Source organism: Macrotis lagotis, chromosome 1, assembly GCF_037893015.1.
Source record: "Macrotis lagotis isolate mMagLag1 chromosome 1, bilby.v1.9.chrom.fasta, whole genome shotgun sequence".
In the NCBI taxonomy this organism is placed as follows: Eukaryota; Metazoa; Chordata; class Mammalia; order Peramelemorphia; family Peramelidae; genus Macrotis; species Macrotis lagotis.
Genome location: NC_133658.1, coordinates 95,313,990 through 95,328,510, shown reverse-complemented (window position 1 = coordinate 95,328,510; position 14,521 = coordinate 95,313,990).

Genomic DNA, 14,521 nt, shown 5'->3' with positions numbered 1-14,521 from the left:
GACTGTTTGATTTAGTGATAATGCCTACACTAGTTTCAAATATTTTTTGTCTCTTAATAAAATCTATTTCATTCTTAATGATAATTGATGCTTGACTTGTCTAGCACCTACCAATTCTATAATCATCCAGCCTTAATATCTCTCCTGATCTCCAGTTTAGCATTACTAATTGCCTGTTTCACATCTTTATGTGAATGTGCCCACTGGCACTTCAAATCTTAAATTTTCCCCTTAGATCTGCACCTCCTCCAAATGTCCCTGTTTCTAGGAGGACATTACTATTCTCCCAAGCTCCCAGGTTCACAATCTGAGATGAGAGAAACCCCAGGTCTCTCCTCTCTCTCACTTCTGCCACTCCCAATCAGTTGAATCTTGTCTAGTCTCCTCCTGCAGCATCTCTCACATCCAAACACCTTCTCTTCAATCACACAACTACCATTCTAATGCAGGCCCTTCACTGCACTATTGCCAAAATTTCCTGATTAGCTCACCTATTTCCTGTCTTTTCTCTCTCCAATTCACCTTTCACACAGCTGCCATCTCCTAGCTGTGGTCTTCCTGAGCCACTATCTAATACATCTTCCAAAATGACTACATACAGTTTCCTTTGATATAACTTATGATCTGGAAGAAATAGCATGATTTCAATTTTCTCTGTGTCATGGATTATAGTATTTTCTTAATAATTTCTTGTGAATAACTGATTTATTGGTAATCTTCCTAAAGTACGAGTCTGTTCATGTTACTCTCCTATAAAAATCTTCAGAGCTTTACCAGCATAAACACAAATTGCAGTTTTGAATTTAAAACCCTTCCTTGGGCTTCAGTATCCCTTACTTCATATGTCTCCCTATCACACACCCTATGTCCTAGATAAAGAGGCCTCCTGGCTGCTGTGAAAATTCAGTATTCCACTTCTCCCTAGCATACTTTACCCCCAGCTTCTCCCCATTTCTTCAATGAATTCTTTCCTTACTTTCTGTTCTTTAGGATCCTCAGGTGTCTTCAAGACTTACCTCATCTCCTATTATTGTGGGAAGCCTTTTTTGAGATCCCTGGTTCTTAGAGCTCTATCCCTTCCCAATTATCTTCTACTTACTTATTGGTATAGATGTTCTTTTCCCTCAATAGAATGTAAGCTCCTTGAGGGTACCCTTCACCTAGTGACTTGCACATAGTGGGTACTTCACAAAAACTTGCAGAATGCACAAATTTCTCTAATATCTCAAATAGTAAGCCTTGAACTAAAACTGAATACATACCATACATAGCCAAAACCCAATGCCAAACTCTGAGCTCAAGAATATACTGATTAAGACTCTAGTCTAGAGAGACAGAATCTGTTTTCTATTTCAGTTACTTTTATTCCATGACAAACTTTTACAGCATCAAAAACTATATCTCATAAATTCACAAATTATCATTAAATTGAATTACAAATTCTGAATAAGAATGTCAAGTTTCAGGTAATGCTTGCAATTGCAACCAAGTCGTGCTTTTCAATTCTTCCAGAAAATGTCACTTTGAAGGTTTCAACAATTCTACTAAAGCTAGACTGTAAATGCCATGCCTGAATTTATTTTTGGATGCATGCCCAACAACAAATGATCCACAATGATCTGAGGACAGCACTCTCATCCAAGAACTTAATCAGATTAATGATGTATTTGTTTTACAAAAATGAAGTACATTAAGCCTGAGAATACCTAATTTACATACTAAATGGTTGCTAGGAACCAAAAAATACTACTGGTTTTATAAAACAGATTACAAAATTATCCATTGTCTTAGAAATCTGTTAATAAATAGCAATGAAATGCAAAATAATAAACAAATGTTCATTAGTAGTAATTATTTAAGTAAATTCATTAGATGATGCTTAACTGTTCAAAATAACTTATTCCAAAACACATATGCTATGTGGACAACACTGATGCTATTATGTGAAGACAAAGCTAAGAAAATATTTAAATTATTGTCTCCTAATTGAATTGATCTCAAATTATACAGTTGACATTTTTTTTTTTTCATTTTTAGCTCATCTTAGAGATACACTAACATAATAATGGCTTACACTGATACAGGCATACCATGAATAATATTCCTCCAACTAACATCATTCAAGAATAATTTCATTAAGCTGTTATAATCACATTCCATCATTATAGAAGAGTCCTAAGTCCCTTCACATCATCTCCCCACTAAGACTTCGGTTCCTGCTCCCCACTCCACAGCAAGGGAGCTGAGGGCTCTGCTTCCCAGTCAGTCACCTTTAATTCCCCTCATTTCTACTGCTATGGAACCAGATTTTCCTATAACATTGTTTCATGGAGCTCCCACTCATTAGCAAGTTGGGTCCATAGAGAGCATACTAAGGAATTTGTAATACTATTGTTGCTCAAAGGCCCCAATCCAGTATGTTCTCCTGCCATTGATTATAAGCCAGACTTAATCAACATTTAGACAATTTGATTTACTAAAATAGGTATTACCAGGACAAATGGGTCAAAACATTTCTCCCAAAAGGTCCAGGTCACTCTCCCAGAATGGTGATGAGGCACATATGCAACAAAGGTACAATTCACAATCCTGATTATTGGAAGTTATTTTCTTCTTTTGGGGAGGCCCCATGAAATTCCTCTTGGGTGGAGTTCTCTGCCCTTCCTTGATGTTGTTGACTCTGGTTTTCATTTCTCTCAACTCCCAATTAATTTATACACTTGCCATCAGCCAGGGTTTCTCCAGGGAGATCCTGTTACCAATGGGAAGTTCAAAACTTCTGACCTTTTGAAATTCTCGAAGTCATTCTCTTTGTCATCTGTGAAAGGGAGGAAGGGGAGAAAATACAATCCTCTCTTACCAGGGACAATTCCTTCCACCATGACTAGATTGGCTAACTACTAGAATCTCCTACTGGAATGCTCAATTCCTAACTGGCTTAATATTATAACACACACACACACACACACACACACACACACACACACACACACACACAAGCCCAAAGAAGTGTCTGATTCTTTCAACCAATGCCAATACATTTCCTATGTGACATGATACGATTTCACCTAATGATCAAAGCATTTCCCTTGTGTCAAACTGATTAAGAACTAGTTCACATCTGATTTACATTTTTTACTAACTGATAGAAAATTCTAGCCTTCCCACAATTTTAGGGTATCTGTGATGGAGAATACCATCTGTATCCAGAGAAAGAATTGTGGAGTTTGAACAAAGACCAAAGACTTACCTTTAATTTTTAAAAAACTGTTATCTTATTATGTAATTTTGTTATCTCTTATACTTTATTTTTCTTCCTTAAGGATATGATTTCTCTCTCATCATATTCAATTTAGATCAATGTATACCATGGAAACAATGTAAAGACTAACAGACTGCCTTCTGTAGGGGGTGGGGGGAGGGAAGCATGATTAGGGAGATTAGGGAGAAAATTGTTAAATTCAAAATAAATAAAATCTTTTTTAAAAAAAGAAATTTCTAGCCTTCCTATAATGACATTAATTGGGGAAGGGATATGGAATATCTCTCTTAAATGCCTAAAAATGAACTTTCATGGAATAAATAAAAACTATGAGACCACATATGCCTATACAATACTTTATGAAATCTTTTACCTATGTGGTCTCATTTGATCCCCATAATAATAACATGAGGTACTTGGGCTAGGTATTATTACTTCTACTTTATAAATAAGAAAAATGAAGTTCAAAGCAATGAAATGACTTACTTAGGTAATAGTCCAGTTGGGATTCAAACTCAGGTTTTCAGTTTTCCTCATTCCTTTGACTGAAAAATTCAGTTTTCCTTCTATTATGACCCTGTGCAATAAAGGGGAAGGAGTAAAGGAGGTACTCCATACCAGATGGTATGGGTATAAAGCAAGGACATGGTGATAAGAGAGGGCAGAAATAGAATGGGGGGGGGGGGTAGATAAATAGTCCAATTTTTAGAAAGCAGAGGATACGAAAGAGAGTACTATGAGATGAGATCAGTAAGGTAAGAGCCAAATTGTGGATGACCTAGAATACCAAGATCACCAGTTTATACTATACTCAGTAGACAAAGGAGAACCACTAAAACTATCTGAATCAATGAGGGATATTAGAGCACTTCATTCAGAAGATTTATTCAGCAGTAGTGTGAAGGCTGGATTAAAGAGGTCATGAACTAATGGCAGCAAAATCAGTAAGAAGTTTATCTCTGGTCGGGGGCAGAGAGGGTTGTAAAAAATATTTTCCTGAGTTCAGAATGCCTGCAAGGCATTTTCAAGAGTTCCTAACTTAGTGACACAAGAAAGAGAGTTGTGTTTTATGCTTTTTTTATTACTAGAGTATTTCAGATACTATTTAATTTTTAATTGTTAAATTACTGAATTTTATGGTTCGCTTATGTCTAACACATTTTTTAAAAAGCCTAGAGTCTTGCCAAGAATAAAAGTCTTGACAAGAATAAAAAGAGAATTAATGAGGGGAAATATGAAGGAAAGTGCAATACCACATTTCAAACTATATTACAAAACAATATTTAAAAAAACCCAACCAGGGGCGGATAGGTGGCACAGCGGATAAAGCACCAGCCCTGGAGTCAGGAGTACCTGGGTTCAAATCTGGTCTCAGACACTTAATAATTACCTAGCTGTGTGGCCTTGGGCAAGTCATTTAACCCCATTTGCCTTGCCAAAAAAACCCTAAAAAACCCAACCCAAACCTGTTTACTGGCTAAGAAATAAAGTGGTGAATCAGTGGAATAAATTGGGTACACAATCCAAAGCAATAAAGGACCACAGGAATCTAGTTTTGAAAAATTCAAACACCCAAGCTTTGGGGCCAAGAAGTCAATTGACTAAAATACTGAGAAAACTGAAAAACAGTTGAGGAGAAACTAGGGGTAGACTAACATCTCACACTATATAACAAGATAAGATCAAAACGAGTGCATAAGTTAGACCAGGGCTGTCCAATCTTGGGTTATCTTAGGGCTGGATTAAAGTAAAATAATTATTTGAGGGCCTCACCCAGAATAAAAAAAGGCAACACACTAATATAATAGTTCATTTCTAGTCTTACCTTAGGTTTAACAAGCACTAAGAAAAGTTATGGTACTTTTAACTTCTTAGAAAGTGGCAGAACACGTGTCATCAATATGACATGCAAAAGTGTGAAGCATGAAAGCAAACATAAAACAACAAAGCAACAACACAAAAGTATAAAGGTGGGTACATGCTGACTAGTTTGCATCTTACAGACGTCTGCATCTTATAGACAAATGCATCCCACATAAGGATTGAAAATTCCATGCAATGTGTTCTGTCTATAATACCACTTAAAAACACCAAAGATAATTAACATCAACAAAATTATTTTTGGTGATGAAATTAAAAAATCTAATACATATTCGATGAAAATTATTATTTTATTTTTTCACTCATGAAAATTAAAACCCAAAATCAGGTTACATAAAATCGCACTTTGGCAGCATGTGGATGGCAGGTCATGTTTTGGATAGCCCTGATTTAGACATAAAGGGTCATATAAGCAAATTCTCGATCCTTAATTACTTTATGGGCTCAAGGAGAAGCTGTTCTTGGTGCTGTCCTTTCCTTCTCTCCGGTATTTTTAGGGCAGGGGTTCTAACCTTTTTGGTGTTATTGCACCAGATTTTGGCATTCTACACAAATCTCAGCATAATGTTTTTAAATACATAAAATAAAATACATAAGATCACAGAGAAAATCAATTAAATTTAAATACAATTGTCAAAAATGCTACCAAAAAAAAAAGAAAAGAAAAACAACAAATCCACTACATTCATAGATCCCAAGTTAAAAACCCCTGGTTTAGCCTCCAGGCTAGATTGATTTTCAGAACCTAAACAGACAGGTCATATTCTGCCCCTCCCCCTTCCTTTCCTTTTTGTTCTCTCCCATCCCAAGTAGGACCTAGGCCTAGGGCAATGATTCACTGGAAAGCTCTATCCCTTTCACAGGCTGGAAGCACCCAATAGACAGCAAGCACTGATTGATTAAATCATCTGCTAAAGGTCCAGCACAGAGTTAGTAATCTCATAAAGTTTGAATCACCTAAAAGAAATCTGGGTTCATCCTAAAAGACCAAGCAAGAGAGAAAGGCAAGAGAGAAAGGCAAGAGAGAAAGAAATGCCTACATTGAGCTTTCTTCTCATCTTTCTTTAATGCTATTTCTACCTCTCCTAGTCATTTACATCTATTTGATTATATTTACATGTTTACAGGTGCATATCCCCTGTGAGTTTGTAGTCGGTCTAACTTTTATTAACTGGTTGCCACATGCTAGGCATGCTAAGAAAATAAAAAAAAATGAGAAAGACAGGTATTGAGGGAAAATTAGTACCTCTGGGGAAGGGCTACCTTCCACTTCTGATATTCAGCGGGTCACTTAGCTCTCATCAATGGCTACAGTGAAACCCACAACAGCTTCACAGTACTCCCCAACTCTGTGACCATTCAGAAAAATGCATATCCAGCTCTAACTTTAGTAAGTTGGCCTTCCTTTGCTAGCCTTGTTTCATTCAGGGCTGCTATCTTTTTTTTCCCCAATCCTTTTTTTTAATTATTTTTTTTCTTTTTGAATGCCACACCCCATAAACTGCTTCAGCAGACAAGGTAAACCAGCTTTTAAGGTGAAATGATGGGTCTCACAAACCTGTGGGTGAATTTTACCTCAATCAAGTGAAGATTTTCCATGTTGGAATTGGGAGATGGGTTATGTTTACAGCCATGAAGTCAACTGAAGCAGGTGCTGTGGAGGGCTTAGGACTTCATTAGACATTGAAGATGTCAAGGTCATCTACTGAAACCTGAATTAACTGAATGAATTCAGGATCTACTGAATCCTGAATGACTGAAAGCCTGTCATTTTGACTTTTGTCTTGCCACTAGATTCTTCTGATTCCGGAGGAAAGAGTAAGGCCTACAACTTTGTTTAATTCTGCCTCATTTAAATCCGATTTACTTTGAAATCAAAGGCTTGCAACACATACCATTTTATCATTTTTACCTACCACAAAATGCTGTGATGACAGACAGGTGATGAAGCAGCAGCTACAGATTCATGGGGAGCTATGGTCACAACCCTGTACTCAGGTAGCCCAAGCTATAAGGTTGTCTTCTCACTGGACTGAAGCAGCAGTGGAATTTGGCAACCCCAGGATGTCTGAGCACCCTTTTTTAAAGAACACATTACTCACTTCTTAACATGAGAAAGGGGCTAGAAAAGGTGGTATCACATTCAAATAGCCCTGCAGACTTAAAAAAAACCTGGAAAACCTTGCATGAAGTGATAATGAATGAAGTGGACAGAACCAGTAGAACATTGTACACATTAGCAGCAACACTGTAATAATTAACTATGTTGGACTTAGCTACTCACAGTAGTTCAATAATCAAGGACAGTTCTAAAAGCTTGTGATGGAAAATATCATCTGCATCTAAAGAAAGAACTGTAGTGTCTGATGCAATCCAAAGCATACTCTTCACATTTTAAAACTTGTCTTATGTTTTTTCTTTATCTCATGGTTCTTTTCCCCTTTATTTCTGATTTTCTTTTACAACAAGACTACTATGGAAATAAGCTAAATAGGATTGTACATGTATAATCTATTTCAGATTATCTGCTATCATGGGGGGTGGCGTGAGGAAAAGGAGAGAGGTTAAAAAATGTGGAATTCAAAAGCTTACAAAAAGATGAATGTTGAAAAAACTAACTGAATGCAATTTAAGAAACAAAACAACATTTGAAAAGAAAAAAAAGAATTAAAAAAAGAATTGGGAAAAAACTGTAAATGAAACAAGACTAGAAAATGCAGGTCAAGATTACTGAAGTTACAGCTGGATACACATTTTTCTGGAGTGGCCACAGTGATGGGGAGCACTGTGAAGCTGTTGTAGGTTTCATAATCAGCTTCTTAGAGTTCCTTGGGAGAGTTGAGTGACCATCTGGATATCAAAAGTGGAAAGTAACCCTGGAAAGGGCTTGGCATTATCACTGCAAATGATCCCACCATGACAAATCCCAATGAGGTCAAAGAAAAATTTTATGAAGACTGTATACAGACCCTCATCATCAAAGTATCAAAAGAGGGAAGAGTAGGCACAGACTATCATACATATCAGGGAGTCCTTGGGAGGAACGGAGTCAGAAATAGCAACAGTAATGGGTCATTTACTACTGAAGATTTGTGGATCTCATTATCTTCTCATCATCAACATTGTCTTCTATTTATCTAAATGAAATAAAACTTCATGGATGCACCCTTGCAGCAAACATTGGCATTTAATAGGTAATGTCATGATAAGGAGAAAAGACAGATGACAGTTGAGATTGATGAAGGTGATATGTGAGGCAGAGAGCTGGACCAATCATAGACTTGTCCTTTACAAACTAAACATTCCCATTCAACAAAAGCAGCTGCCCCAAGGTACTACCAGAAGACAATGTCAACAGATTAGAGCACTTCCCTTTGCATAAACATTTTGTGGCTAATGTGGTGGGAAAGTTGAGCCAACATTGTTGGTATGAGTGGAGCAGAAAAGGAGTGGGTAGCTTTCAAAGATTTGGTTTATAGCACCATAATTATTCATCTGACTCAGAAAACTTGCAAATGTCAATATTAGTCTGATGAAAATGATGGGGAAATTCAGAAGCTGCCAAATGAAAAATGGAAACTCAATAGAATTTTTTGGCAACCTAGTTCATCTATCACAAAGAAGGCAGCCTTTTAACACCATCAAAGGTAAAGTGCAAGCAGGGCGGCTAGGTGGCTTGTTGGATAAAGCACCTGCCCTGGAGTCAGGAGTACCTGGGTTCAAATGTGGTCTCAGACACTTACTAATTACCTAGCTGTGTGGCCTTGGGCAAGCCACTTAAACCCGTTTGCCTTGCAAAAAAAAAAAAACCCTAAAAAAAAAGTAAAGTGTAAGTGAAGCTTAAAGAGATGCAGAATTCTTGGCTCAGTAAGAAAGCAGATGAAATTCATTTTTATGCTGATAGTAATAATCCAAACACTTTTATTTTTCCCTATAGATCATTCATAAGTCAAAGACCTATGGTACATGTCAACTGCTCGGTGCAGCTGGAGTCACATGATTAGTGTTAAGGCTATGTTCCTTAACGATGGGCTGAACACTTCCATAGCATTTTCAATACTAAAGTCATTAACCATACACCTCAGGTTAAAGTCAATCCCTCTCAAGTTGAACTTGCAACTGAAAAACAGGTTTTTGGTGGTATTAAGTTCTTCTCATATGGCAAAGTGCCTAGTGCTGATTCTATTACAGTTGAGCTTTATAGGGCAAGGGGTCCACTCCTTATCCAAAAAAACAGACTGAAATTTTCCAGATTATATGGCAAGAATTGGTTTTCCTCCAGGAGTTCAAGGATGTCTCCATTATTTGCTTTTCTTTTTAGTTTTTTTAGGTTTTTGCAAGGCAATGGGGTTAAGTGGCTTGCCCAAGGCCACACAGCTAGGTAATTATTAAGTGTCTGAGATCACATTTGAACCCAGGTACTCCTGGCTCCAGGGCTGGTGCTTTATCCACTGCGCCACCAAGCTGCCCTTAAATGTCTCCATTATTCATCTCTATAAAAGTAAAGGAATAGATTGTACTGTGAAAATCACAATGGGGTGTCTCTCTTAGTCACTGCTGGCAAGATTCTTGCCAGTGTCCTCCTTAATAAGTTGATCCTTCACCTGCAAGATAACCAGTGTGGCTTCAGAAAGGGTTGAAAAATGGTTGAAATGATGTTTGCTATCCAACAATGCCAAGAAAAATTCCAGAAGCAGAACAGATGTCTACATACAATGTTTGTCAATCTGTCAGTCGATAAAAGTTTGTAATAAAACATGGGAAAATCTGGTTCTCTAGAGAAGTTCATCACTATTGTATGCCTATTCCATGATGGCATGCTTGCACAGATTAAAGGACAATGCTCTTGCACTTTCCCAGCCACCAATGCCTACTCTAAAGCTTTTTAGCATGATGTTTTCAGTGATGCTTTCCAAGACCTTCAACAAGAAGGAAAAATGGCATCACAGTCAGCTGCCACAGTGATGGCAAATTATTTAACTTGAAGACTACAAGGCAAGTGTAAAGTGAAGGTAGAGTTGGAGGATGAATTTTTGTTTGTATATGATTGTGCAGCTTCTGAAGTTGAGGTGCTATAGAGTATGAATCAATTCTCTGCTGCATGTATTAATTTTGACCTGACAATTAACATCAAGGAAACAAAAGTTCTCCACCAGCCAGCACCACTTCAGCTTTACATGGAATCATTTGTTATATCAAATGGAAAAATTGTGAATGCTGTAGATATTTACTTCCCTTGGCAATACACTTTTCAGGGATGTACACATTGATAATGACATTGACACATGCAAGGTTCTAAGGAGCAGTGTGAGACAGAAGAGGTATTAGGTCAAAGGTCTAAATGAAGGTCTACAGAGCCATTGTGCTGGCCTCACTGTTGTACGCTTGTGAATCCTGGACAACACTATATCAGGAAATTGAAATGCTTCCATTTGAATTGTCTTCAGAAGGTCCTGAAGATCACATGGCAAGACAAAGTACCAGACACTGGAGGTCTTTTCTCAAGTTAAACTGCCAAGTATTCAAATTCTTATTTCAGAGTGTGAAACTCCAATGGGGTGACCACTTTGTTCAAATGCCAACTACCTAAAAGACTATTTTATAGAGAATTCACAAATGGTAAGTGCTCACACGGAGCACAGAAGAAGCAATACAAGGACATTTTCAAAGTCTTTCTAAGGAACTTTGGAAATTTCTGTGAGACAGGGAGAAACTGGCACATGACTGCACAGCATGGTATGTCTACATCAAAAAAGGTGCTGTGCCCTAAGAGCAAAGCAGAATTGTAGTCACTCATAAGAAATATGTGGCGTGCAACTTTAAAGACATCTCCAATCCAAATATTCAAATGGACTATTTTGTGTCCACCCTTTTGAGTTCAGTTTCTTCTAATCAGTCACAGTCAGTCACACTGTACCTTGACCCCAACAGAGTGATGTCATTTTTATCTTTTTAGATTATAAAGGACTATAACTACAAAGAAAGTCAAAAACAGTCCCTGCACTCAAGAAATATACATTCTGAATGGAGTATCTTATGCCTTTCACAATGCCTTGTATATTATAAGAACTCAACAAATATTTATTAAATAACAGCAGAAATAATCAGAGAATGATTGAATGTAGGATATGGAGTAAGAAATGCAGACTAAGAAGAAAAATCAATGTGGGTTAAACAGAACCTGGGAAAGCAGATAAGACTATATACCTTTTTTTTAATCTTTTTTACTTATGATCTTTATCAATATCTGTTGAGAATTGTAATCAAAGAGATAGACTTTTTTTAATTTTATTTTTTAATTCCCATTTTGTACAAATGTTTTTTTACATTAATAAAATATTCTTTTTTAAGAGTAAACAAAATACCCCTCCCCCCATGAATATAGACTTGCTTGGGAGATAAAGCAAAGGGAAGAGAAAAAAAATTAAAATTAAAAAAAAGAATAATAGTAATAATTGTAGGTATGGCCAGGTGGCGCAATGGATGAAGCACCAGCCCTAGAGCCACGAGCATCTGAGCCCACATCCAGCCCCGTAGACCCAACAATCACCCAGCTGTGTGACATGCAAGCCACCCGATCCCCACTGCCCTGCAAAAACCTAAAAGAAGAGGAAAAAAAAATACCCAAAATAAAATAAAATAGTAATAATAGTAGGGGTGGCTGGGTGACAGACAAAGCATTGGCCCTTGAGTCAGGAGCACCTGGGTCTGAATCCAGCCCCAGACACCCAAAGATTACCCTGCTATGTGGCCCCAGGCAGGCCACCCAGCCCCATTTGCCCTGCACCCTCCCCCAAATAATAATAATAATAAAAAATGTGCTTCAGTCTTTGTTCCAACACCACCAATTCTGTTATGGGTGGATCGCATTCTTTATGGTAAGTCCATTGCAAAAGTTACTTCCATATTTTTCCATTGTTGCCATTGCTGATCTCAACTCCCTCCTTTCTTATTTCTCCACTACCATGTACTATATTTTCACTCTCCTTTCACTCTGACTCTGCTGTAGGGTCGCTGAGTGGCGCCGCAGACAGATCCCTGGTCCTGGGGCCGAGAAGCCCTGAGCCCCCATACCACCCCTTAGGCCCAGAATCCACCTGGCCCTATGGTCCTGGACAGGCCTTCCAATCCCAGCCCCTTGCAAGAAGTAAAAAAGAAAATATGTTATATCTGACTACTCTCCCCCGATGGTCCATCCTCTCCTCCTTTATTCACACCCCACCCCTTCTCCCTGCTCCCCCCCTTCTTACTCCAGATGCCTATACCCCATTGAGTATATATGCTGTTTCCTTTCCTAGCCACCTCTGATGAGAGCAAAGGTTCCCTCATTCCCCCTTGCCTCCCCCCTTCCATATAATTGCAATAGCTCATTGTAATAACAAAAAAAATCTTATTATATGAAATATCTTGGCCTATTCCCCCTCTCCTTTTTCTTTCTCCCATTACATTTCCCTTTTTTTCTATTGACTCCATTTTTACACCATATTTTATCTTCAAATTCAGCTTTCTCCTGTGCTTCAACTATAAAAACTCCCTCTACCTGCTCTATTAACTGAGGAGGTTCATATGAGTATTATCAGTGTCATTTTTCTATGCAGGAATATATGCAGTTCATCCTCATTAAGTCCCTCATATTTCCCCCCCTTTCCTCCAATCTCTGTGCTTCACCTGAGTCCTGTATCTGAAGATCAAACCTTCTGTTCAGCTCTGGCCATTCCAAAAGGAACATTTGAAAGTCCCCTGGTTCATTGAAAGTCCATCTTTTTCCCTGGAAGAGGACATTCAGCCTTGCTGGGTAGTTCATTCTTGGCTGCATTCTAAGCTCTTTTGCCTTCTGGTATATTATATTCCAAGCCCTGCGAGCTTCCACTGTAGTTGCTGCTAAGTCCTGTGTGATCCTGACTGCAGCTCCACGATATTTGAACTGTGTCCTTCTGGCTGCTTGTAATATTTTCTCTTTGACTTGGGAGTTCTGGAACTTGGCTATAGTATTCCTAGGGGTTGGTGTTTTGGGATCTCTTTCTCGGGGGGGATCGGTGGATTCTCTCCATTTCTATTTTGTCCTCTGCTTCTAGAATATCAGGGCAATTTTCCTGTAGTAATTCTTTGAAAATGATGTCAAGGCTCTTTTCCTGATCATGACTTTCAGGTATTCCAATAATTTTTAAATTATCTTTCCTAAATCTGTTTTCCATATCAGTTGTTTTTTCAGTGAGATATTTCACATTTTCTTCTAATTTTTCATTTTTTTGGTTTTGAAGTATTGATTCTTGATTTCTGGTAAATTCATCAATCTCCCTGAATTCTATTCTTTGTCTGAAGGATTTGTTCTCCTCAGAGAGTTTTCTTATCTCTTTTTCCATCTGGCCAATTTTGCTTTTTAAAGCATTCTTCTCCTCAATAACTTTTTGAACTGTTTTATCCATTTGACCTAAGCTGGTTTTTAGCATGTTATTTTCTTCAGCACTTTTTTAGATTTCCTTGACTAAGCTGCTGACTTCATTTTCATGGTTTTCCTGCATCTCTCTCCTTTTTTTTCCCAGTTTTTCTTCCAGCTCCTTCATTTGATTTTCAAAGTCTTTTTTGAGCTCTGTCATAGCCTGAACCCAATTTCTGTTTTGCTTGGAGTCTTTAGATGCAGGATCTTGTACCTCCTCATCTTCAGACTGAGTATTTTGATCCTTCTTGGGCTCATTTGCAAAATATTTCTCAATGGTCTTCCTCTTATTTCTCTGCTTGCTCATTTTCCCAGCCTGAACCTGGTTTTGGGGTGCTTCCTGAGCTTTTGGGGCACTCCCACAAGGGTCTCAGTGTGTGAGGCTCTGTCCTCCCTCCTGGTCTGTGAATGACCATAAGCGCCCCCCTCTGCCACAGGGCTGGGGGGGGGGGGCTGCTGTTCTATTGGAGGGCCTAGACTGAGATCAGGATCTGAATGTGGTCAGAACCCCAGGGTCCTGTTCCAGAGGCAGAGAACAGAACTCTACAGTCTCTCTTCACTCCCCTCCCTCAGCTCAATGGGCTCATGCCCTGGAGGCTCCTGCTTACCAGCTCCACCTGCTTCTGTTTCCTGGATCAGGGCTGCGGAAAGACCAAGCTGCTAGCTGTGTGCCCTGAGGGCTGGGTTCCGCGTGCTCGCTCTGGCAGAGGTCCCCCCTTGTTCCCCCACTTTGTGCCCGGTGCTCCCCGGGGTGCAGCTCAGGAAGACTCCCCCGCTGCTGTGAGTCACTGCTCCCAGCGCCCTGGGGCTGCCTCCAGGAGGCTGAAGTTCTTTCGCTTTGGCGGGCCACCCCTCTGGCCGGCAGCCGCCCCTCTGACCCCGGGGAGCAGAGCTTTCTGCTCTTTTCCAGGTTACCTTGAGTAGGAGAACTGCCTCACTGG